At 37.7% G+C, this 27,484-nt stretch overlaps 1 protein-coding gene across 5 annotated transcripts in view; it reads left to right on the forward strand.

The window, feature by feature from the left end:
• Positions 1 to 27,484, forward strand: part of LOC139106646 (zwei Ig domain protein zig-8) — a 76,319-nt gene that overhangs the window by 17,578 nt on the left and 31,257 nt on the right. Inside the window, exon 1 of one of the 5 annotated variants that reach the window (XM_070663585.1) lies at positions 2,553 to 5,592. The exons of the other annotated variants lie outside the window; for them this stretch is intronic. The gene's annotated coding sequence lies outside the window, so the exon portion shown is untranslated. Of the gene's footprint in view, positions 1 to 2,552; positions 5,593 to 27,484 lie in introns of those variants that run through there. 5 annotated transcript variants of the gene reach the window in all.

Here is a 27,484-nt window from a genome sequence, read left to right on the forward strand (position 1 = left end):
TCTGTAAAACTGCGAATAGTAGTGAAATTACAACACGCACACAAATAGTTCTCGGTAACGTGATAAGATAGATAGTTTGCATGCCAAAGTTTCCGACTCGGAGTATCAGGTAAAACAATTCGAGTACGTATATTGCAGTTAACGCATCTTCCATAAAATTGACTCGATGACACTATCGTCCAACTTTGCCACTTGCCTCATTCAAATCAGCAATATATTTTCGATTTTAATTTCAAGACCACAATCAATTTGCGTACGTGTATTTAATTCAATCGGATTAACAAAGACATATAAAATGTAAATCATTTTCAAGGCACTTCTAAATAAATAAAAAAAATAAAAAAAAACGTCATATATAAAATACGCGATACATCAGATATTCTACGCAGGCAAACCGAAACGTATTACTCTTCATATCTTTTAAAATATTTACGACGTTTTTATATATCGATGTCTCTGAAACATGCAACTGGTATATTTATTGCGTGTCAATCACGGTTTATTTTGGAGTTCAATCGGGTTTTCTAAAGACGCGTGATTGATGGTCTCGTCCTCGCCGTAGAGAATGAGCTTCAAAATCCCGTGGCGTTCCACGAAAAAAATTGATCAGCGAGCGGAGTAATCCGCTGGCTTATGCGCGACGTATCGTCGGCTACAGGAAAGAACCAAATTGGCCATTAGTATCATTGACGTAACACCGTCGCCGTCGACCCTCGCGAACGTCTTCGAGTCACCCCGACACTTCGATTTAGAAACTCACGCCACTTGAACTTTCCCATTAACTGGTTAATTTGAATACGTCCCGCGCTACGGCATGTGACTAACGATCGAGCTCATTGATCTCGGCCTTGATGCATCGCACTTGGTGCTTTAAACGCACCGGAATAACGTGACCTAGAAACGAATATGACCTCTTTTCGTTTTTTCTCTTCCAAACCTGACGATATTATAAAAATTCTTCCTTATCACATACAATAAATTAGCTACGTTAATTTATACTCGTAATTACTGATTTATAATTTTCGTTAATTATTATGTTCTTGATAAATAAGACTGAATTTTTATATGTTTCTCGTTAAAAAAAAAATCTCGAGTTAAAATGCTCTTCAATCAATTACATATATGATTCGATAATTAATTATCGTGAATATTTATCTAAATAATTTTGATGTAAAATTTATTTAACTCTTTGCAAAATAGCGAATAATACGTAGCAATATTAATCGAATGATTACTGAATTGTATTTGTAATAATGAAACTCAGTCGATTTAATCTTGTTAATAATTGTCAGTATTTTTTAAAAACGTATTTATAAATTTTGATGTGCAACCACGCATTTGTTTAAAAAGCTATCTATATTTTATCGTAATATCTTTTAATATAATAAAATAAAAATGTGTGTATGCAGATAATTGCATATTTAAATATGGAATTATCAAATAATTTTATTTATGTTTGTATTCGGTCACTTTATTTAAGGCAGCCGATAAGATTAAAATATTCTAAGTCAGAAAATCCGAAAAATTTATGAACTAAAATAATATTTTTGCTAATTTAATTATTCCTTGTAATATTAAAATTCATAGCAGAGACGGATAAGGAAGGATTTTTCTTTCTCGAATTGTAAATTTGCCGCGGGATAAAGCGGCACGAACTGGTTGAATGACATAAGGTACACGCGAGTTCGAGATTGGGATGGGAACATCGGCATGGAGATAGCGCGATAATGAATTCGATCATCGTGAAGAATTTCAATGAGGAAGCGCATCGGCGCCAAATCAGTCGTGGGAAAGAGAGGCTAAGAGAGATCCTAACGTAAAAGAACTTTTCAATCTCTTCTCGTGGTCCTGCGAAGGATGAAAGGATCTCGTAAATCGTACGATTCGTTTTACGTCTTCCTTTAGAGCCCAATGTTTCTGCTCCTCCTTTCCTATGCCTTCCCGGGCGAACTCGGAAGCCCCGACCGGTGTCACGCGAGGGTAAAAAGGGTAAATCAGTCCCAGACATTCATTTTAACGAGAGTAAATGGGCTCCTAAGTACGAAACACCCTTAAAGCACTATCTGGTCATTTTCAAGTGACTGATATATCCGAAACTTTTCAAATTAGTTACTTAAAAATCGTCAAAGAATCAAATTTCTATTTTATTTTACATCTGCATCTATTTTTTTTTTTTTTTTTTTGTAAAAAACTGCATATTAAAATATAAAGTCTTATCTGAATTTTAAGTACGAGTAACGTTTGATTATGACAGATAGATTGATTTAAAGACTAAAGTTTAACAAGAATTAGCATTTAATTTGCAAGTCCGCATTTATAAACTCGTTTATTAGTGTTAATTTTTTAATTAGATTTTACAAATTATGCAGCAGTGCAGTATCGAGCGATAAATCGCCTTTTCATAAAGTTTTATTATGTTTCTCGTGATAATGACATTTCTTTGTATGGCGAGGTTAAATTTAAGGAGAAAACCCGTTAAATATGAGAGACAAACCAGCGACGCAATATATGGAGCGTACTTTATATTGTGGCTTGATATTACAATAGAATGATTTTAAAGAGCTACTTAACAATTCACTTTATTGCAATCTCGCAATATGAAATAATCTGGGGTTTAGTCAAAGAGAACGGGGACACGGTCAATCGGGGAAGAAACGTGCCAACTGTAAGGGTGAGTGCGAAAGCGAGAGAAAAAGGTGGAAATACAAGAGGCAACTGGTACCTGCAGCGAGCGAATCAATAGCTCCCTCGTAAAGATCTCTGTGAAAACAAGTCCAAAGCGAGAAGTTTCTTTGCACGGGGGATGCTATCACGTAGCTTTCGTAATCGGAATTGCGAATTTAACGAACCTCCGATTTTGAATTAATTCAGAAACGACGACGTATTAAATTCCTTTAATCTCGAATTCCGTAGGTACGGGGGGGGGGCTTCGGCAATCCCGGGAGTCGGTTACCACGATCACGGTGGAATATTGACAATAAAACGAGACGTCGTTCATTCTCGTTACCACGACAAATAATAATCCCGCGTCGCCGATGTCCGGTGTAAGCCGAGAAAAACACTACGGGAGCACCGTATATCTCCGACCGGCGTTTATCGCGCGTTACCGGGACAGCATAGCGACCTAAAACCTACAACCAACGAAGAGAAGCGGCGCTATCGTAAGAAATATTAAGGGTTGGGGTAAAAAAAAAAAAGAAAAAAAAGAAAAGCTCGAACCGGATGTTCGAATGGTCCATAAAATACGATGGTTGAATTGGCCCGAATTCTATGACGCGCGCCAGGACGGCGGTGTGAAAAATGTTCCAGCGGTGCCGCGATCGAAATGAAACGATCGCATTATTACTTGGGTGTGGTAGAAGTTATACCGAAGGTCTCAGGTTTACCGCAGCTCTACGGAGCTTTATGCTCGAATCGAATTCCCTTTTTCTTTGCAAAATTGCCGAGACATCGATAATTCTTCTGTAGCACGAATAAAATTTTTTCACTTTAAACACAGACAGAACTTTGGTATATATAAATAATGTAATCTCGCGTCGTAAAAAAATTTTATACGAAGGTGGAAAGATTGAATATATTTCCCGTGTTAATATTAAAAAGAATTGTGAGTTATGCCAAATGGATAGAAAAATAATTATCATTTAAAGTAAGTTACAGTCACACATTAAGAAACATATCTCTTGCCATGATTTTCACGTTTGTTTCTTGCGGTACAAATTTAGAACTTAGGTTCAATCGAATATTTTTACGCGACCTACTGTTTGGTAACGTATGGTATGGAAAATGAAAACTTGCTCTAGCCGAGCTCGTAGCGCAGTTTTTCGAAGCTGGTGCTCGGAAGCATTTTTCTGGGGACGCTCGCGCACGACATTTTCAAGAAATTACCTCGCGCAATTTTCTATCTTTCGCTCGTACTTTTTACTACCCAGATAGAAAATGATTTTGTATTTTACCGGTGAATTTGTACAGTGGCATGGGCTGATACGATACTAAAATTATTTGACAAATTATGATCTATCCATAAACCACCTCTACGTTAAATATTTTTTAAGAAAGACATAATCGCGCACTTTGTATGTATATCTAAAGCAAACATCAGGTTTTTAAATATTTTTTAATCGTGTAAAGTTCAGTAAAATTAATTCGACGGCAAAATATGAATTACATAGAAATTAAAATCATTCAGTTGAAATTAATTTCTCATTTTCGTATTTTGATTAAATTATTTGCTAAACATTGAGTAAACAAAATAAAATTTTTCTTTTATGAGAGAAAAATAATTTTAAATAGGAAAAATCCGAAAAATCTTTATTTAATTTAGTTCGCGTGCAATTCTAAAAGAACTGACTGAGGTTACATTACATTGAAACGTTACGTCAAAAATCCAAGTGATGGTTAAGATAAAAAAAAAAAAATTCTTTGGGTCGCCGCGTGCATTCCGGCGATTGATCAGAAGAGGATCGCGATGTAGATAGATAGGGGTAAGTGGAGAAGGACAGGGGAGTTGTAGGACACACACGTTTATGACGAGGTAGGCGGCAAGGGAGGCGAGAAAAGAGAGTAGTGGTTTCCTCGTCAAAAAAGATGAAGTCAACGCGGTTTCGGGGAGGGTGGCTGGTACACGGGGCCGAGCCCGCGGTGACGCAAGGGCGGGGGTGCGTTCTTTAAGGTAGGGGGCATGCGCGGGCGTCCGGGGGTGCAGAGCGACTCTCGGAGGTTAGTCGCTTGCCAACATCACGACGTGCCGCTCGTACTTGGCTATCGTTGCATTTACACGCACTCGCTTTTTCACCCCTTTCGCCCTGGCCGTCGTGCTGTCATCTCCGCTCGTCATCGGTATCCAATTTGTCAACCCGTTCGCCATCGATCGGAGAAATTTTTCCCTCTTTCTAGTTTACCTTTCGGCGGTGAATATCGCGAATTGAATCACGAATCCCATCGAACTGCGATTTCGAGTTTCGTCGGAAACAACGAGATCGATATTTACACGATAACGACGACACGACAATCGGCCGCGCAACGTTTTGGAGATGTAACAGTGCGTCGGAATGGTGCACCGATCGATCCGTTAAAATGTGGATCGCGCTATCGCGATCGCGTACGACGATTGATTGACGGTGTAGTGACTTGCCCGGAGTTTCTCGTTTAAACGAACATTTGTTCTTCTGGCGATCGATGGTGATTTTAAAATCGAAGTGACTGATCGTGGCATAATGACGGAAGGAATGTGGGCGCGGATGCGCGTTCACTCCCGGAACCAGGTATCGCGTTTCGGTTAAATAGTGTTTTATCGTCCTCCAGCGTTTTCGACGTAAAGCGAGATTCCGTCGGGAGTTACGCGGTACCAATTGCGATAAATTCCTGGACCGGAAGTGACTGCATTGCGTATCATATCGTTGCAATAAACGGCGTATAAAAGTGCGCATGGAACGGCTTGTATCACGACGAACGATTCGGATCTGTTTGAGTTGAAGAGCGTCACGGTGCATTTTCCGGCGGCGATTTGGATGCGCGTCCAGAGTGCACGGGGCAGGAACGCGATCGCGTCCTTCAGGAAATTTGCCGTGTCCGAAACATGTAGCTTCGATAGCGGTAAGAGAAATTATTTGATCTTTTAATTCAATGGATAATACTATTAAGCCTTTTCCGAAGTAGCCGTATGAAATGTTTCGAAAACAAGCGTGTCTAATTATCGTAGCAGGCTCTACTCCTTCAATAATCTACTCGATAGCGTGATGAATTTCGTTGATCAGTACACTTAACCGAGTCCACTTTCTCGCGGTAGTAAATTTTATTATATATAAAATAATATAAATGGACGTATTTTAAGGTAAATTGTATTGAAGCGTATTCGGTAGCTAATAACAATCAAAGAGAACGCAATTGACGCGTTACGTCAAGTATCATATTATTAATTATACAATAATGAAAGGCGGTACGCACTTATTCGTATGAAGAAGATCGCACTTCTATCCTGGTTAAAATACGAGAACTCCCCTTATTTTTACTAGATATTCATAAAAATTAATATTCTAGTTTTTATTCAAATTAACAGATAAAATTAGCAAAGTAGTATTAATATTTCGTTTATTACGTGACTTTTATCTTTGTTTTACGAATCTAACAGTTATCGAAAACAAGTGAGGCTGCTTCATGGAGATTGCAAGTTGCACGTTGAATTAAATTGTAATTTATAAATTTTATTGTAATATGTAATATGAATAATTTTATATGTATCATGGATTCATTTTGCCCGGAAGTAATCTTAATGTTAAATGAGTTGGAAACAGTGCAGCGTAGAAATTTTTTAATACGGTTATTTCTGCAGAATAGACTTTAATTTTTTCTGCAAATTTACTCTTGCAGAATATTTGAATATTCACGGTATATATTTTATAAAGATAATTTATAAACGTACAATGTAGAAAAATATAATTATAACATTACAATTTCCTTCTATAAATTATTTTAATATTGATATTTTTACAAATGAAACATGTTTGAGTTAAATATAGCAGTTTAAACCGTACTGTAAATTTTATTATGCATCTTACAAATGTTTTAATATGATAAAAATAATATTAGTATACTTAAAATTTTTATACTTCGTTAAGTAACTTTGATACATGCAAACTCTTAGAAGTTTTGGTATAAGTATCGTACGAAGTGCACAGATTATTAAAGAAAGTTGATTAAAATTAATATAAATTCTTTCTATATAAAAAAAAAGAAATTAAACTCTCTTTTCCTCTTGCAATTGTAATAACACGATTATTTTATTTTAATGTACAACTATTACAACGTCATTCAAGATGAAAGCGTTGAAACGCGGTTCTTTCTTCGCGCAGAAAAGTCGATGTGCAGCTTCAATTTTCTTTCTATCCATTTGACATCTATTTTATTTCCGCAAACCACTAATGCTTCAGCAATTCTTTGCTTTCGAATCCGCTCGGGATTGTCTTACACTCGCAAAGGGAATGATAAAATTCGTTTCGGAGATTCTTTGTACTTTGTTCTCTAATATCCGATACACTTGCGTCTGACAAGTTATCAATAAAAATTCTACGTATTTTTATCTGCCTCGTTTCTGTTAGAATAAAGTGCAGCAATAGGTATCAATTTAAAATATAGAAAATTTAGAAAAACTAAGAAACATTCTTGCGCGTATGTATTGCCACGAAAGCACAAGTACAACAGAAGTGCCGCTGTTGTAGAACACAATATCTAAAATATATTTTAAATTAAATTAAAAATTTTCCTCGAATATAAATTAAGTAATAGGTATTTAGGTATGTTGTTTCTTCCATTAATAAGAATTTTATTAAGCACAAATTTAGTTGTTTAATTATATTGACTATTCAACGTTTTACTTTAATGATTAATGATTTGTACCGTTACTGCTAGGATGTTGTAATATTAATTCTTTTTAACTCGATATTAATTAATGAGCAAACGTATCGGACAAGCCGCAAATTATACTTTCAATTCCACGAAATGTATTTACGCCGAGTTATTAATAGCAATCGCTGTAAGAGAGGTAGATACTATACGTAATTAGAAACTTTCGGAGGAGTTGCGAATGGAAGAAACAACGGGCGCAAAATAGTACCAAAAGAGATTGAGAAGAAGTTGGGATTAATATTTTGACATCCGTGAAACTGACCTTTTGTTGGCCTTTTCTTCGCTAACGAGAAAAGGGGACAGAAGGCGGGCGAGACAGAGGGTGAAGTATACGGAAGAGACTGCCCTTTGCATAACATGCGCCGACCTACAAGCCCGCCGGGAGAACGTATTATTGCAATTTCACATGCAAAAGTTATTACACGAAATTGTCTGAAAATTGCACCCCGGCTCAGCCGCGCTTGTCCTCCTTCGCCCGCCTGCTCCTTTTAAAATAAACCGGCGTTTGCACTTTCTCGCAGGGGTTCTCGCAAAATATACGCGAAACAGACTTATCTCCTGCGCGGCAAAGTGCGGCTCAAGTCGCGCACGTACTCCCGATGTTAAGTCCGCCAAGAAATCGTCGCGCGAAATTCTCCGTGATATTCGGCGGTGACATTTACAGAAAATGGATTTGTGATGCTTGTAGGGTCGCAATCCGAGATTTGTGGAAAAATTTACCGCGCGCTGCACCGCGCACAGTTACGTGGCGTTAGCAGCAGCCGGCGAATTTTTGTCCATTTGTCACGATTCATATATTTGATGAGAACTCGCGAGTATAAGTCACGCAGATTGAAAATACGTGACGTTAAGGTTAATAATCGTCTCGAAACTGAGAGCGTACATTATTCCTCGAGTTTGTGTAGAAATTCATAATGCGTTTAATGAGAGCTGTAACATTGACAATCGAAATTCGTAGCGTTTTGCATTGCAAAATATTAGACAGCATCATTGTTAACTCAATACACGGAACGTAAATTATTTGTTTGCGAAACGTTAGATCGGTGATATTTAATTACATATTTGTAATTTGATTAAATATGTAATATTTTGTTGTGTCAATCGCAAATATAGTATATCGATCGATTTATCAGTAAATTATTTAGTAAAAGTGGTTTGAACGTATGAAACGGAAGACTTAAAACGTCAGATTTGCCTTTTTGATATCGATTATTTTCTGGGTCTTAACTCCAGGGCTATTTTTCGCGAGGGGGTACTGAGATATAACAGATGGCGTGACGAATATCGCGTTTGACTTGTAATTACAACTACCGGGGTATAACGTGGATAATCAAACGGTCAGACGTTTCCATTCCCAGTGGAAAATCACCCTCTTGGTGCTGTGACTGGAGCTTCACATATGATTTTAGCATCGAATTCAAGGAGAGAGAAAGTTGAATAATTAAACTCGATTGTATCGTACTAGTGACGCTTTTATCTAAAGATCTAATTGAAAATGAGTTTAATAATGCTACATGCATAAATTTATTTCCGTAAATAACGCCGATACTAATAAAGTTCAACATTTTCTTCAAATTCCTATCGATTCTTATATTTTATAAAATACTAAATATCTTTCATTCGTAATGTCTTTGCTGATCTTTCTTTTGTAATGCCTCTCTTCGCGAAGTAGCTATTGTACCATAGCATCAAATCTATGTTTTAGAGTTTACACCGTCCGGTTCTTTTTACTTTTCTTGTACTTGTAACAAAAATAGATCGTTCCTATATTTAGATCACGTAAAGATAAACATATAGCGCAATAAAGTATATTTTCATGACATCGGTCGTGGTTATGCACTTCGTATCGGAAAATATTCGAACTTTCGCTAGAAGTATGGATGTCCAATCTATTCATAAATTGTCTGTACGTGGCATGGTCAAAATCGATAAGGAGAATATTATATATCGTAAATATATTTTATTTTACGTCGTGAAGTCATTGCACTATAAAGTTGATAAGTACGTACGGCTAAATGATATTTTTGGAATTTAATTAAAATTTATTAAACGCTAGAAAAATTCTAAAGTGATAACAATATTTTATCTCTGTTCAAACTTTATTGAAGAAGTAAATGATCGTGATTCAGATACAATATGTTTGAACGCGGCTTTCTTTAACATACCGAGATGTTATCCAATCGATAAGTTTAATATTTTTAACATGTTTTTGATATTTGAAAATTTCGAAATAATTTTATATGCATTTTATAAATATTAATAATATTAATTTCCTTTCTTGTAGTATTTCACAATTCTGTCTTTATGTTATAATCAGCACGTAATTTTGTAAACTTATTAAGAATGCAGATTCTTAGTTCGAAAGAAGAAAGGCCTGCCCTTGTAAATCCTGTTATCTTAAGAAATCCCTACCGCGCAAATTACTCGTAAACCTCCCGAGATTTTTAATTATCGTTAACGCGGTAATTTTACCGCCACACAAATCAAAACGATAATGCACTGGGCGCGAGCGATAAACGATTATATTTGACAATAAATTATTACTTTGCGCCTGGTTTAATTTTCCGGTAGATGCACTCGTAACGATTCGCGACGTCACATTCAGTGAAATATGGGCTTTTTAAATACTTATACGTTAAAGATCTTTTAAATTATAATCGTAAATTATGATAAAGTGCAATATAAATTTTTGTGTAATGTTTGATGTAACCATAAGAAATATGTTTGTCAAAAAATGTTGTTTTATCTATCAATTCTCATATACATAAATGTAATAATCGAGTTTACAAAATTACAAAAAAAAAAATGGAAAAAAAAAGCTTATAATTTTACGCAATCTAATAAACTACGAACAAAGTTTCAATAACTTATTTTTAATTTGCTAAAGATAGCGCGCCAGATTTATGAAATATTATTGGGTTAAGATTAAAGTTGGATTAAAGATGAAATAAAATTTCCATTTTCTGAATTAAAGTCCAGAAAAAATTATCATAATCCATATTTTATGAATTGAAGTGGAGAAACGACAACCAAATTGCTCTTTGGTAGTAATTCTTCAAGAGTAATTAAAACTACTCTTCCGCAAACGTAGATAATGAATTTTCATGCGTCGCATTATTATAATCAAAAACCTGTAATACTTTATTAAACAATACTGCGGTTTAGAGAAACAATAATAATGAGATTATTGGATGGCAACTATAAATGAGCAAACATTGGATTGGATAACGCGTATTACAAATACGACAAGCAACTGCAAATGCGCGAATAAATATAGTAAATTTTCCGCCGTTGTGCACATAAATTGGGAGAGTTTCAGCACAAATGGGGTACTCGTAAAGGAACCGTACTAAGAGTATTTGTATAGTACGAATATACGGCAAACGGTAATTATCCGACCGACGATTTTTCCTTCCACGCGTTTCAGTTGTGTTGTACTTGCGCACAACAAATTCCGCCGAATAAACGCAAATCTATGCTTGCATGCTTATGTACGCGCAGCTTTCGTTGTAATCTGATCGGTTTATCGCCAACTTACTGGCCATAGAAGCAAATAAAACTCGAAAATTAGCACATTGCTTAGTTTGCCGTAGGGTAACGCTCTACTATTGAGGATTGGAATTCCAGTGAGTCATGCTCCATTTTCGAATTTGCACAAAGTTCAACTTGGCTTGCACGTGTTTGTCGAAAAACTTTCTAATATTAACTCGTCGAACAGTTATTTTAAGATGTTTGCAGCGTAATTAATTCGCTAACTCTATTTGTCCGTGTTTTATTTTATTGACACAACAACATGTCCGGTGGCCGTAAAAAAAAAAAAAAAGATTTTTGTGTAAATTGCTGCAGATACTTTTTAATTCAAGAAATAGTAAAATAAAATTTTATTTTTTTCTCTTTTATTTACGAATACGAAAAAATATTCAATATCGATATTGATTTAATGCAAGAGAAAATAAAAACAGAAGACTTTTGGAATTGCGAGCGTGATAATAAAACGACGTTTTATCGCAAGAGCTGTTACATATTTTCATGACTAATTTTAGATATTTAATTCTGTTAACCTGAGTTTCGAATAATTTTATTGGGAGCAAGGCAACGGTACTTAACTATCGAGATCTAATTGCACACTTTCGAAGAAACACGCGCGCGTTGAGAAACGAGCACCGGGAGTAAAACGGCGAACATATCGTCATTGTCATCAGCATTAGAGAACTTGCCCGTGACCCAAGACGAATAAATTCGCGTGATACGTGATTGCCTCGAGCTCAAATTCTTTATACGCACGATCGTTCGTACCGTAAAACACGTTCGCGCTTACGCGTGCTTACGCGCGGCGGTTAATAAAACGCGCGCGAGACGGATTCTGTATGCTCAGAGGATAATCCGTCGGGCGCATCTGTCGGCCTCATAAAGTATTCCTTGTCGCGCAAGACCCGGGAGGACGGGTAAGCCGTATGCGGTAGCGAGCTGCGGTTAGTCATCCGTGTCAAATGGGCAAACCTAAACAGATTACACGCTGATTGGCCTGGTCTCGTCGTCTTGTCAGCTAGAAGCCACCCTATCTCGAACGAGATGCGGAGGCGACAGATGTGTTGACTAATTTCTCCCTGCCACCCTCTCTCTCTCTCTCCGTTTCTCCCTCGCTTTCTCTCTCTCTTTCTGTTTCTCTCTTTCTCTCACATTAAGTTTTTTTCTCATGACCATGTCATGTTCCTTGCGCATGGTATGCATTTAATGGCGCACCACGACGAATTCCACGGGGGGGAGGAGATGGCGTGCCACGTTCTTCGCGGTCGTTTGTCGCATAGAGCGAGGTTATTAAGGGTGAAATTCGCGTCGGAAATGCGTGCGTATATCTTCGGCACCATTACACCGTGACGTGCGGTATTGCACTCGAGATTCGAACGACTAGACAAATTCTCATGGCGGTCCCGATTTGTTTAAGCCGGCCGCAATCCCTACACCTTTCTGCCGAGTATGGCAATTTAAATCCGCATTAAATTTCACGAATCTAATTTTACGTTGCATATTTATTAAGGCTGACGTTTCAAATCTGCCCCTCAACGAGATAGGTTCTAACGCTATTGATTTAACGCTACTAATAATTCACCGAGCGAACTTGCGTGTTTAATTTGGCGCTTCGTAGTTTCCATCTAGGTAAATAATGTATTATTGCGATGCAATTACATGGTGCCATTTGCACAATTATGTTTGCTTGCAAAACGCTTTATCATTGTATTTACTAAATTCAACAATAATATTATTAGAAATATTAATATATTATTACGATTTCATAATATTTGATTTTACGTAAATTAAGATTTCATCAACAACGACATTGTTTTAAATCTACTACTTTCGCTGAAATTTTTCCGTGCGAATATTTATCAATATTTTTTAAAGGTATACGATTCTTTTATTAATCACACTTTAATTAATTCTCTCTTATTTTTCTTTTTTTTTCTTTTTTCGTAAATTATAAAACGAGAAAGAATATGATTAAATTAAATCTTTTAATATCATAATCTTGACATAAATTGTTTCTGTTTTAATATTGGCAATGTACATTAAGTCCTGACGAAACCAATATCACTCGCAGAAAGGGTATGAGTTACGATTAGATTCAAGGGTCTCAGGGGCAACCTGGGGATTCGTGCAAAATTAATAACCGCTCCCTTTGCTCTCAGTTCCATTTCTCGTCGAGTCATCGGGCTTACATTTGAACTCCCAAGACACTAGCGATTTCTTAAGAATTTGATTGTAGCATCAGCAACCAGCGTGCGGTGTACGTTCGTTAAATAATTTCTTAACTGACGGGGTCCACGCGGTATGTAATGTCGTAAGAAAGCCCGCTGTGCGAAAGCCCGGCTTCATACGTTATTCCCTTTGACCTAGTCGTGATACCTCAAATCCGGCAGCCTCCAGTACTTTCGTGACATGCGTCCCGCGCACATATCCGTCAGACTTATGTAAACGAGGAGGATGCCGCGCCGGGATCAAACGGGGCGTCGAGGGATATAGCGGCGAGCGTTTCGAGGGAAAACAAGAAGCGACGGGCGGCGCTTTGTTGGGCGGATCACTTAGATCTGATGGGTAATTTACGTTCCCCGACGTCACGCGGTGTAGCGCACGAAGGGCCCCGGCAAGACACCCCGCCAGATCGATGATAACGATTAATTACGATTTATCGGCGTTATCGCCTCGTCGTATGGTGACTCATAAAGCAATTCCCGCGATAGGCGAGCGTGCAACAACGTCGTGGAACAACTTGCATTAAGTGTATCGATTCGTTTGATTTACTAGTCCGGACCAGCGGTACCGCCGATGTAGAACCGTGCGATATTGCGAGTGTGCAGGCGCTCACTGCAGGGCTCGTGAAATTAAAAAGCACGTTTATGAGCGACGGGTTACCCGGTAGCGCGATTATTGCTCGGGGAATCATAGGTACCGCCGAGCGAAACACCCTCCGGGAATTTTGCATATCGACACGAGCGTTCCGTTCTCTCAGTTTACCATTGCCTATCATTTACGTTCCTATTTTCATCAATCAACGATCGTGTTGCAGTAAAATTGTAACCCCTCATATTTTGCCGAGTAATTAATGCTAATTTATGAGCAATAAGTCGTCCCGTCATTTGGGTCAGCGCAATTTTCGTGCCAGTCAATTTAGTCATAAAAGTTAAGTTATAATTCATATATCTGTAACACAAAACTGGAGTGCTATTTTTGTATGGCAAAAAAAAAATTTTGTTTGAACGTACGACATACGTGAAAATTATTTTTTATTATTATTTTATTTAAATTAACACCTGTAATTATTACCTAACGTTAATATTATATACGTCACATATTGCTGTTGTCATTATAAGCGTGTGCATATCGTAAACATTTAATTTTTTTTTTTTTTTTTGCCGTAAAAGTTGCGCGCAATAACTGTAACGAGATGATTCAAAGTATTTCGTAATTGGATTGAAACGTCGAGGTCGTGTCATCACTTGAAATCGAATTCACATGCGGATGCGAATTCGTCGTCGAAAAGTCGCCTTTATTTGATTACACGACCGATATGTCGAGCGATCCGTCAAGAAATGGGTGAGGCAGAATAATTCAACATGAGAGACGGATTCGCGAATGCGTCTCATTTTGAACGTCTTGAAACGAATTTTACCGTGACGGTAATACACGTATATATACTTTTTCCTTCTCTCTGTTTCTTTTATTCATCTCTTTTAGTTTTTTCCTTATTCAGAATATAACACACCTAGCTGGATATCCCTTCACGTAGAGAAAATATGGCATTTATTTTAATATCGAAGCATCAATACGTTATCTAATTGAGATTAGTATAATTGAACATGAACAGTTAAAGGATTGTGACAAATAATTGAATCTTATATTTCTGCAGAAACTTTTTTGAAGATATAAAAAAAATTGTTTTCGTAAAACAAAATGTTAAATAATTTTTTTTTAATTTAAGACATTTGGTGTAGACACGCGTAGAGCTGTAAATAATTTCTTTTACCTGTTACGAGTAAGATAGAAACATGTGGTAAAACAAATTGGAAAAATTTTTACAGCTTTTCGTAAGAGCAACTTTTATTTGGACGTACACGCGATGATGAGATCGGTACTCATTCGTATTGGTATTCGGCGCGAAAAACGGGCCAGGCGTAAAGAAAAGGGTGACCATTCGATAACGAGGAAAGGTTCGTTGAGTACGCCGCTGTTCCAATTATGTAAAAACAATCCCGTAAATCCGAATTCGCCGACAAGTTCGTCGAACTACCAACGAGGAAACGATAAATTCGCCCCCGCGATTTAACACTTGCTACAATTTCATTCACGCTCGTAATCTTACGAATTCAGCCATCTCGAATTTATACGTCAAGAACGTAATCTCACTGATAGATAATAAAAATGCAATTGCAATATAATTTTTTGTTAAATAACAGATGCAGAAATAAAAGAAAGAAAATTTAATTAGTTCCGTAAATAGTTCTGTATTTTTGTATAATTTTAAACTCTCCCGAAATTGTCTACATTCTCAGCATTATTTCGTTAATTCGCGAAAAAAAAACGCATTTGAGATATTACAATTGTATTACGTAGGTGTGACAGTTTTGGAACAGAGATAAAAGAAATTAAAAAAAAGAAAAAAGAAGAAGAAAAAAAGCGTGGATAGAAAAAGGATTTTCATCTGATTGTTGAAAAAGTTTAACGTCTATCTTTGCATCTTTAAGGTCGTTAAGAGCGTTCGTATCTACGGAAAATTCTGAGACAATAGACGAAAATCTCTTGAATAGCGTTCTTTCGAGTTTGATGAGAGTAGAAACGTGGGAAAAATCATTACATCGATAAAACAACGTTTCATGATAATTGAGAATCGGTTTTTGTCGTCAAATTACGGTGTGCATTTATTGCATATATATATTCTTATAATATAATATAATTTATGAAGATACAACAGTATATGCCACAATTAATTAATTAATTACTCACCGATTTAATCCAAAATTATGTAATTTTTATTTTTATTTTTTTACATCTTTTTAAATAAGATTACTATTGCGTTAAAACAAGTTGGCAGAAGAAAGATGTAATTTTAACAGATCACGGTAATATAACTTTTATCCGTCTGTTGTGTTTGTGCTTGAGGCAAATTACATGGCGACGTGACCCAAATTACATGACACCGGCTGAGATTAAAATTAGCTCAGGCCGAAATATAATATCCTTATTTTCTAGCTAACGTCGTGCACGAGTCTTAAATAAATAGCTGGCACGCGCAGAATGTTTCGCTTTAATTTCTTTCTTCACACAATTATCCACGAAGTAAATTATTAAAAAGAATTATTTCATCGTGTAATATTTTATAGATATTTTTTAGGGCAATCATTGCGATACGCACGAGTTTAAAAAAAAAATTAGGGACATTAGATGTTTAAGAAACATTTCATTAAATCCGTCTTGTTTCTCGCGCCAACGGCAGAAGTCAATCGTTTGTTCTAGTGCTCGAAATTTCGGGGCCGTGTAATAATTTTGATCGTGCCCCGTCTCGCAGCGATCGTAGCCAGGGCGTCTGACGTACAACGAGTAGCGTAACGATGCGGTCAAATATTTCGTGTTTACGACGGCAGACAAGCATCGTTAGCGCCGTGTGTAATTGGGAGTTGCGGTTGAGACTCGAGCCCCTGCAACTTGACGTAATCGGTCGCGTTATGTAGAGTCTATCTGACGTTGACGATTCATCCGGGGTTTGCCCAATTATCGTAGCCTCTAATTAACGATTGTGCGAACAATTGCCGGAATAGCGGCATTGAAGCCAAGCGTTGCGAGCCTGCAAAATCCACCTTTCTGCAGCTGTGCGGAACACCGAACGCCGCGACACGCGTTCATCGATGCGCTGCGGGGTGTATTAACTGCGTTACTCCTTGTACACGTTTCAGATATCAATCATTCTTATCGGTAGCAATTATCGCAGCACTATTGTATTATGATGTTGCGCGTGATTTCATTACTTGCCTCTCTGACAATGACAAATCGCCGTGAATGATTTAGAACGCGAGTGCGGTGACTTGAGTTCGTTAAAAAGGAACCTTCTCATCGACGGTGGAAAAGAGCCCGATTTAAAATTGAAGCAATTATCGCGAGAATAATTATCGCTTCTTTGACGTAATTAATTTTTTTTCTGATAGTCTGAATATTCGCGGGGAATATTAACGGCGCTGTGAATGAGCTCCGGCGAGCGAAACAACGATATAATATATTATTTCTTATTGAAACGTTTGAGGCGAAGGCAATTAGAGATATATTATCCGCGGTTAATGAATCGTTTTTTTTTTTTTTTCTTTTTTTTCGCGCGTCAATGTACCATTAATTTCGACAGCCGCGCTATTTTCAAAGGGAGGTAAAGGAGATAAAACCGATTCGCTTTGGTTTTTGGAAAGCGGTGGTCACGCTGCCCTCAAAACGTCCCGTTCTGGTATTGACAATGTAAATGGATCGCCGCGTCGTGAGCGCATAACCGCGCTTTCTGCAGAAGCGAGAAAGGGCGGAGACGTGCAAACGTGAGAAATCCGGCGGATCTACCGAAAGGATCTTGTTAATTGAACGCTTAGCGACCCATCGTGGTGTACGCAGCTGGACGGGATCGATCGCGAGAGTCACGTCGTAGAAATTGGAGCGATCGTGTTCCTTTTCGTTCTGGTTCCCGGTGCCAGATCCACGCTAGTCGTCTTTGCCGGGCTCATCGGTGCACACATAGGTACATACATACATACGTAGGTATATGGATCGGGCTAATCCCGGAGCGGGTTACGGCCACAGTGTAACTGGGACGTGCCACAGCTCGGAATCGGCGAGCTTATCGCATTTTCTTGCGCGATTTCTTGTTCCACGCGACGTCCATAACCCCGGGACCAATGAAAAATGTCCTGGAACTGTAACGATTTCAAAACGTCGGGGCGCATCGCGAAGCTGATATGTTCTTGTTCTGACGTGCGTGTTCGTTGCCTCTCGACGTAGTTGTTGCATTTCGAAGATACTTCGTAACTACCGATTAATGGTGATCAATAATTTAGGTAGGAAAAAAATAAAAAATAAAATAAAAAAAGAAAAAACGTAATTAGCGAGAAAAATTGAGGCGCTAAATATTTTATTGTTTGCACAGTCGTAAATAAATTTGTTTCTGGAGGCAGAGTACATTATTTGGAGAGCATATTAAATGAGTTTCGATTATCGGTTTAACATGATAACATGGACTTTAGATTCATAATGACATAATGACTTTCCAATTAGGGTTTCTATAATATTAATCTGCTTCACTGGTTTGCGCGAGCCGGGATGATCGCGGCAAAATTGCGACTCAAATTTCACATTGTGCTCGGAAGCAACGTAATGACGTTCCTATTAATCGAATACGGTGCATCCCCTAAATATTCGCTCGGTCACGGAGAATCGAAATTCTCGAGATAATCTGGTGGACCGGGGACTTGGAAGTTTCTCCTGCGCATAGAAATCTTGCGACGGCGAACGCAGTCGGAATTTAGTCTCCGTCTCGTGGCTTATGCTGTGACAAATGGCAAGTTTCGTAGATAATAGGCGGGGTTCTCCTCAGGTTCGTGTCTTGGTGACAATCGATCGGTTTCAATTCGAGTTCTCGCTGCGGAAAGATCGTCGCTCGGTCCTTTCAACAAACGGAATATGTATTGCAATGTATACGGTTATTGTGTACTGCTGCGTGTATTGTACATATGTATATACATATAAATACGGTAAAACACACTTGCCAACTCGCCAACTTGTACATGTATATATATCATGCACTTGTAATATTCAAAACTGCCAGATTGATGAAAAATGTTTAGGTGGAAACACTTATCTTTCGCTCTTATTGTTGCACGAAAATAGCAATCTTGCGCCATACATTATCCATACAAGAATTGAGAGCTTAAAATGCATCAATCAAGAATCCAGGTCTTCCACCGCGATTAATCTTTTTTTTTTCTTTTTTTTTTTTCCTTCTTTAGAGTTTTAGGAGTCTGCTTTTAGAGTAACAGGCATTCAACGTTAAGACGAACGAGGCAGAAAGTACTAGATTTCTATGAGAAGCGCTTTTACTAAACTATCAAAAAAATGTCTCCGCTGCTTTTATCATTTGCAAATGAACGGCATATAGCTTTAATGCAAGCTAGATACTCGATTTTATTATTATTTCTTTATTTGTATTTTCTATTATAATATTTTAATTAATCGCTCGAAAGATTAATACTTACGATTTAATTAAGAGTCATTAAAAGATATCAATTTGTGGTATCAATCGCACGTTTTATTCCCTTCGGCTGCTAAATCCGACCTTTCGCAGGGCCAAGCTTCACCTTACCAGCCCATGTTGCACTTCGTATATTTCTTATTGCCCTAAACCGAAGCTTAAGCCGAAATTTGTATTGACCGTTAAGCGGGTATTACGTGGGTAAGCTTATCGTTTATCCGTATTTAACAAAACGACCGTGCAGGTACGGACTGCGTCTAGTCTAAATCGTCGGTGGTGGATCTGGCCATTGTGAAGGACTTTCCCCACAACCAGTTATTAGACCGTAACATCCGGCAACTTAAGTGCCTCGCACAGCATAATTCACGGGAAACCCGTGGCGTTCCCAGAGGTGAAGTTTCCGCGTCTCATTCTAATATCGCCCGGCACCTACCACCTCTTGGAATTCTGCTGATGCGACATATCGTTTCTCCTTGCAAATTCTCCGGCGAGCTTCATACGTGACGAGCCTAACGCGGGTCTCCGTAACGCGAAATAATCTGCCGTGCGAGCATAATTCTGTCCTGATAGAAATCTTAGGTCGCCACGCCACCCCCTTCGGGGGGCGAAGTGCTCACAGATAATTGTCCGTCCGCATTGACCGCCCGCTGATGACTTTGCAGGATATTTTAATATCTTTACTGACTAAAATAATCAATTGCGGTTGCCTGAAAGAGTAAAAGGCAGGAAATGTTAAGTCCTCTCAGTTTGTTCTTCTACTTCCAAGTTAGAGAATGATATTGGTTGACCTACTTTAAAAGTATCGATTTCATTCCATCCAATCTAGTCTATAGCCGGTAGGCATTTCACCGTTAAATATTTCTTTTAATATATTGCCGAAATAAATTGAACTGTTTCCGATATCAACGCGATTCAGTTTTGATTCGTAATTTAGTTTTACTAAACGGAAGGTTTGACGATAAATTAGTATTAATTCTTTTTCTTAATTGATATATACATGCGCGGATTTAAAACGAAATGTGTAGGTTTTGTTATTTATATTTTTCCGAAGAGCGCCTGTTAATTTAATATCGTTGCACATCGCATGCGACTTGCAAGTGGCGTTCATAGAGAGTGTTTTATCGCAAAGCAAATTTAGCTGAACATCCATGTCATTTGATAAAGAAAAGTGACATCTTAAATTAACTGTCGAGAAAACCGATCATTTCTTTAAAATTTAAATATTGATGCATGTTAGCGAAACTGACGCAAGTAATTTTAGCAGAAAATAGAAAATTAATTTTCTAAATATATCGTAAAATAGCTTGTGTTAACATAATTATACATTGCAGATGTATACGATACTCTATTTTATTACTATTCGAGAATTACTTATTAAGATACTTTTTTCGAGTCTTGATAAGTATCAGTGGAGCTGTAAATATCTTATACACCGTTCGAAAACCGATGAGCCAATTATTGTATGTCGTCGCGGCGTGTCATTAATTACGTGTAATTCCACCCTCGAATGATATCGATCAAAAAAATATACGTTCAACGGCCAGATCAGCCCGGGTTAAGAAATGTGTTCGCGTAGTCGTATCTAACTCCAAAATCTATTAAAATAAAGATTAATCTCCGCGCGGATAGCGAATACGAACGAGGAGAGCGAGTCTGCGACGATCACTCGCGAAATTGAAATTGGCGTGATTTGTTGCGACAACGCCTGTCTACGTCGTTATTTTAGCAATTTCATTCTGTAAGTGAACAATCACGAGCAATGCCGCGCACTTCCGTCATTGTTATGAAATATCACTCCCTGCCGGTAATCGAAGTGGGTAATTATATTCTCTATCGAGGCGTATCGAGGGAATGTAAAAAGTAATTAATTTTCTATTATGTATTTATACATTATTTAACAAGTGAAAGGAATATTTTAATCGGAAATTTCTCTTAAAAAATATATATTTAAATTAATACGTGTGCATATTCATATTTGCATATTTAATTATCTTTTTCCCTTAAATGTATTTGTAATATGACACTGTATCGAAGAGATTATAATTCTCTTTTTTTCTTTTTTTTTTAATATATGACGAATGTAATTAAATGTGTTAATTATGTTGTCATTAATCGTAAGTGACAGTTATATTGAGATCTTAGTAGATTATAATTAATGATTCCGTATTTCGAGATGATAACCGGCATGACACGAATAGAAGGGATACATTTAATTAATCAGAATTATTCTTAATTAGCATACACGGTTCAATCAACATTTAGTCCGATTAAGAAATATAGATCAATAGGGATCAACAATTGCTGTAATAACGTTAAACATTCGTTTCATATGAATGATAAATAGGCGTTGCTATTAATTAATTATCCTCTTTATAATGGCTTATCAATGTCGGAAGCGATTGATTGCAACGCGCTCTCGATGGCAATTAGTTTAAGATTGATTAACGTATTGTTAAAGTCGATAACATAGAATGGATTTACTTTATAATTGTGAAGGATTTACTTAATTTTAATTGCAAAGTTCTCATTCGATTTTACCGTCAGCTGTGCACAAAATCAGATTGAAATAATTTGTATAACGTTCACATTTAAAGTTTCTATTAAACTGAATATGAACTATTGAATTTAACGTCCAACGTGCTATGCTTGGCAAATATGAGAGGAAGCTTTAATGTTAATTCACTAGGTATTCCAGCAGTTAAGCTGTGCAGTTGTATTAGCAAGACTGAGAGTTTTAGACTTGCTACGTTTCATTCTCGATAGTTAGAAAAATAATGAGTAAAAAATTCATTATTGAAAACACGGTGCATTGAAATTCGTGTATCAAAGAATCACAGCGTCTTGATCATATCGCGATGAGATAAAATTTGATATCGCGTGATCGTCAGAATTTTAAGCTAAATAGCGTTCGTATCTTAAAGATCAATTATCCCTCAAAATATTTAATCGGGCGTTCTTTGAGAGCGACAATTAATAAAAATCAAAAACCGCGGGAAGCAATAACTTGGAGAATATATTCACTTTTCTCAACAAGATACAAGTCAATTTCGTTCGCTAATAGAAAATATTGAGCTATCAGTGAAGATCTCGGTACCGCTTTGCGAAGAACGTGCGGCTTATGGTTATCGTTCCGACTAGACAGCTCACGTGCGCGTGCGTGGATGTTTCATGCATGTGCATATACAGGAAATGGTATACGAGATTGCGAGGGATGGTCCTCGATACTCGATTACGATACAATCTCTTCTGCCTTCGTACAATCAGGCTGCATCGCCGTCGGTGTACACTATCTATCTTTAGTCGGTCTTCATCGTCAAATACGGGCGTAGGTATTGCGGGAAAATGCGATGATTAATAACGTCAGCGAATGACCGTTTATTGTACCCTCGGCCGCGTTGACCCTTCATTCTCGGCTGGCAGGGATGCAATAAAACCTATTAGAGGCCTTCGGCGCATGTACAACGCCAATGTGACCCGCCACGATGACCTGCATATCCGCCTGCGTTCTTGATCCTATCAATCCGGCTACGCGATCGTTCGATAACGCCTCCCTTATTCTCCGGTCGCGCGATACAATGGCGTGGAATAAAGACCCTCCAATCGATGGATTATAAGAGAAGTGGAATTTGAAATATCGGACGAAGTGTCGCCGCCGGTAAAGAGAACACAGGGGAGCGTTTCACGCCGCGACGGACGTCACTGTCGAGCACCACGATATTATTACGTCGTTTGCTTTAATAAATTTCATAAGCGGCGCTGTTGAAACGCTGATTGATATTGCTCGCAGCGGAGATAAGTCGCGTTCTGCTTTTGAATTTCACCTGAACGCGTTATTTCGAGAGCTATGATCGATTTCAGTCGTACATTCGAATAATAGAAAAAGAAAAGAAAAAAAATTGTAGAATAAATTTCGAAATACTGTTTACAAGTCGTTTAACACGCGGCGATATAGCAAGAAATTGTATGAGAACATAGAGCAGATTTAGCCGCCGAGGGAAGAAAACGCAGAGAGAAAATACTGCGCGATCTTCGCAATGACGATATTTCGAGTGACCTTAAATAGGCAAGTACATTATGCCGCCTCGTTAGATCTACGAGTTGAATTACGTCGTAAAAAGAAGCGTAATAAACCATGCGCTTTCCGCAAAACGTCACACGGCGCTTTATGCGTCCGGGTCGGAGTTGGCAACGGATATGCGCACTCGCGCGCGAGTACCTCTTTCAAAGAATATCGTTTGATTACCTGTGCTGCATCAAGTCAGCGTATTCCGTGCATTTCAATATACCCGTTTGCAAATGCAAATTCGTAATAACGAGCCCATCGTCAATTGTAAATTGCGCCAACGTCGAATTAGGTAACGCATTTGCGAAGGGCGAAAGAGAAAATGTAGATCGTCTGACGCGGCGCAGATATGCGGTCCTCCGAGCAATTTCAACAATTTTCTTCGTTTGTACTTTTACATAATTCGAGATTGGCTAGACGTATCAAAAGTATCCCGCTTGCTTTGAAAGGACGAAGTTAAATAATTTAAATTCACATTTATCATGGTCGGCAAATTGAGCGATTGAACGAAAGTAGAGCTGCAATGTTGCTCGACTTATACGTATATAATTTACGCAGCGCTATTTTCTACCCCGTCTTTAAGCACAATAATTGTGAAAGAGTGACTTATTTATTTTAAACTGGAGCTAGGCCTCTCTAGTAATTTTCCAGGACGGCGCGCGTCGTACTAAGGTCGTAAAGGCACGCGAGTGAACTAGCCTAGCTGTCGCTATCGGATCTATCCGGACATCGGTACGCGATCATCAGATCAACAGATCGCATGATCCCAAGTGCGTTGCACAGCGGCGATGGCCATCGCGAAGTTCACGCGATCGCCATCCGGCCCGGCGAATGCGATTCTCGTTTCTGCGTGTGTGTACGTACACACGTCCTCGCGGCAGTTCCTTTATAATAGATGAATTGCGCCGAGAAGTTGCTTGAACACTAGTCGAAGTGCACGACCTGGTTTTTGAGAAGTTAGAATTTACTAAACGTGACTGGCAATCAAATTCGGTATCGCGCACGTATAATTTGGCGACCGCGGTCTCAACAGTTAACTCTGTGTTTCGCCGTCGCGAAAGTTTTGCGATCTCGAAGTAGATATTTTTCTAAATATATTGCACCGACCTGTGCAGAAGAGTAAGAAACGAACGTCAACCGTATCTGCGGAATCGATGAGAGCGGAATAGAAATTTCTGTCGATTAATTATTGGGAAATATTTTTACAAATGCAACAATGTGCAATAATGTATTATAGGTACATTTATTAAGAAAAGTACATTAATCAATAATACAACTTATTGAATAATTCTTTAACGACACGCGCTTGTATTATCAGATTCTCCGCATAATTTTTTTTTTTTTTATTGACTTGTTACTTAATAATATTTCAAGCATTATTCTTTAAGCATAATAACAGTGACTTTATTACATTTTATGTATCTTTTTTTTTTTTCTTGCCTTGCTTGCTAGAATTTTTTTAATATTTCGTTATTATTTACGAATGTCAATTTTGTGGATTAATAACAAGAATAATAACGTTTGAAACGAGTTATTCGTCAGCACATCGCGATTACAAAGCGAAATGTGAAAAATACCATGTGAGTACAGTGCTTTATCAGCGTCAGAATTTCATAAAGCTGATATTAAATAAAGCGTGCATGTTACAATGAAGATCACAAGAAAATTATTATTTAAAAAAAGACTTTTCAGCTGGTTATATTAAAAAAAAAAGAATTTTTTTTTTTTTTTCGTATATTTAATGAAATCCCTGATGGATGCTTTGATGCTTTTATCATATATCCGTTTGCATCAGTACGTTACGTATAAAAATATGTATTACAATGTATTTCGTTTGCCTAAAGCGGTCGAAAAAGTATTCTGTTGAAGTACAATGTATAAAGAAAGAAAAAACTCGTTTTAAATTTAAATTTTATATCTAACATTTTTTCAGAAATTTATCTAAAAAGTGTTGCGGAATGTCCGACGTATAAATATACGTATTATTAAATTTTTATTGTAATTTCTTATCACAAATTCAATGGCGGAACTGTCTGAGTATCTGCCCTGTGATGCACGCCGTTTTGTATTGCGATCGGTATCTCTCGATGGAAAAAACTACCGTCAAATCTTGCACGGCGAAAGAGTTTGCGCTTTACAATAAAGTTGCAGATTCCTATCACGCAGAATACATTACATGCATTCACCGCACGGCACGTTTTCATGTGCCACGAAGAGAAAATATCAATACACTCGATATATCGGCTACAAGCATCGCGTATGCGAAAGCTGCCAACGTTTCTAACTGATTTACACGAGAATCGTGCGATAAAAGCATCTGTTATAATTACTTTTGCCTTTTCTGTATGTCATTAACGGGATTGCTCGTTATACGCGGCGCTTGCATACGTTCTGAAAAACTTATTGGTTCAGCTCAACGAAGTACCTGTAACATTAATTTTTTACACACAATAATACCTTGACGTTTTGTGTTACACGTGTGACGAAAGCGAGAAAAAGCAACAGCGGGTAGGAAATAAAATTATGATTTATTTAATCTCTCCTTTTTTTTATATCAAAATTAAAGTTGTCGATAAAAAAAAATATAAAATTAACGTTCGTAAAATTTTTTACAGATGTTCTAATTATTTTCGGCAATTTCGCAAGAACTTTAGCAATTGAAAGAAATTGTATTAAAAGATAATTAAAAATATTTTGTGTATAATCTTAATGCTTTCCGCATAAAAAAATTATTCTTTTCAATATTTTTTTATGTTCTCTTGCCCTTGGCGTTTTACCACGTCATAAAGCGCAAAGCACTCAACGGGAAGTTATTATAATCCTGAAAGGGTTAAGCAGGACGAGCCTCACTGGTAGCGTAATCTTAAGTTGCGCGCGGATGGGTTTACTTTATAATATATGTCACTCGTATGCCGCAAGTGCAAGTCAGTTAATCCGTGTCTCGTGTGCGTCGGTCACGCTGCGACATTTAAAGGGGATCTTTTAATCGTGCGCGATTTAAAACTGCTTAAAATGGAAATTTCATCGGGCCGCAGAGTCGCGTGCGAACCTATCCCTTTTCGGAATAATAGCGCTTTTACGAGCTCGTAAAGTAACGCTTGAGGCAACGATGAATTTCATCATGGTTGCTTACACTTCTTGGCTATTGTCCATCTCAATTATAACTTCTACCGTCCGTTTGTTAAATTCTAATTCCCAGGACCCATTAATTACTTTTATCGCCCGTTGGCTTCTCGATGTATTTGGAATATGGAAACGCCATATAACATTTGTGTTTTAATAATTCGTTCTTATTTACACTTAAACGGGAGTGACATGCTTTCAAAAAACTTGTCATTTAGTCGATATAAACTTTTCAAACGTAAAACGTTGTAATGCTGGAAGCAGAATTGTTATACTCCGACGAAACTAATATATTTTTGGGTTTTTTTTTTTTTTTTTTAACTACCGAAATAAAATTGCGAGACAGTATTTGTATCTGCAAAGGTTATTTCGTTCAACGTTACTCTCCTTTGTAGACACAGGCGTACGAACACGTAAAGCGATTATAACGGCATATCGCTGTACGGAGTTGCACGGTTGATTGTCACATGTCGCGGGTGACACGCGACGCTGGAAACGCGATATGAGCCTTGTAAATGTTCCATACAACGGTAGGCAAATGCTTGACAACCTTTCTCTCGGAAAACACCAGCAGACATACTGCTTTGCGGCTGGGCTGCGCTTTCGCCGGCGGGTCGGTGAGAATGCGCCGTCAAGTAACATATATATGCAGACTCCCGGTTTGTAATTAGTACGCAAGATATCTACGTCGGTCTGAGAACGCTGTAGCGCTATTACATACGCCAGAGACGCGCGTTATGTATATATATATATATATAAATGTGTGCATGTTGCACACGCGGCATAACGATACGCGGTACGAGATTTTCTGCTTACGACAAGTGCATTCGGAGAAACGGATAAAAGGCGAGAAAGCGTGTGTCAACCACGCGGTGCTCCCGATACTTTCAAAAGCGCGGCTTTTGCTGTAAAAAGGAGAGTCTTGAAATTCATCCCCCATCCGTTTCATAAATAATAAATTCTGTAAAAAATATTCTAATGGCATCGATAATCACCCGGTTATTGCAATTCAAATAGTTGATAGCGAGATTTTAATATTTTTAACAGCTTATTTTTTTTTCATTTATTTTAAATATGTGAGTACGCGCATATTTTCTATCTTATCTTTATATTTTCACGTTTTTATT

Source organism: Cardiocondyla obscurior, linkage group LG11 (genome assembly GCF_019399895.1).
Source record: "Cardiocondyla obscurior isolate alpha-2009 linkage group LG11, Cobs3.1, whole genome shotgun sequence".
Lineage (NCBI taxonomy): Eukaryota > Metazoa > Arthropoda > Insecta > Hymenoptera > Formicidae > Cardiocondyla > Cardiocondyla obscurior.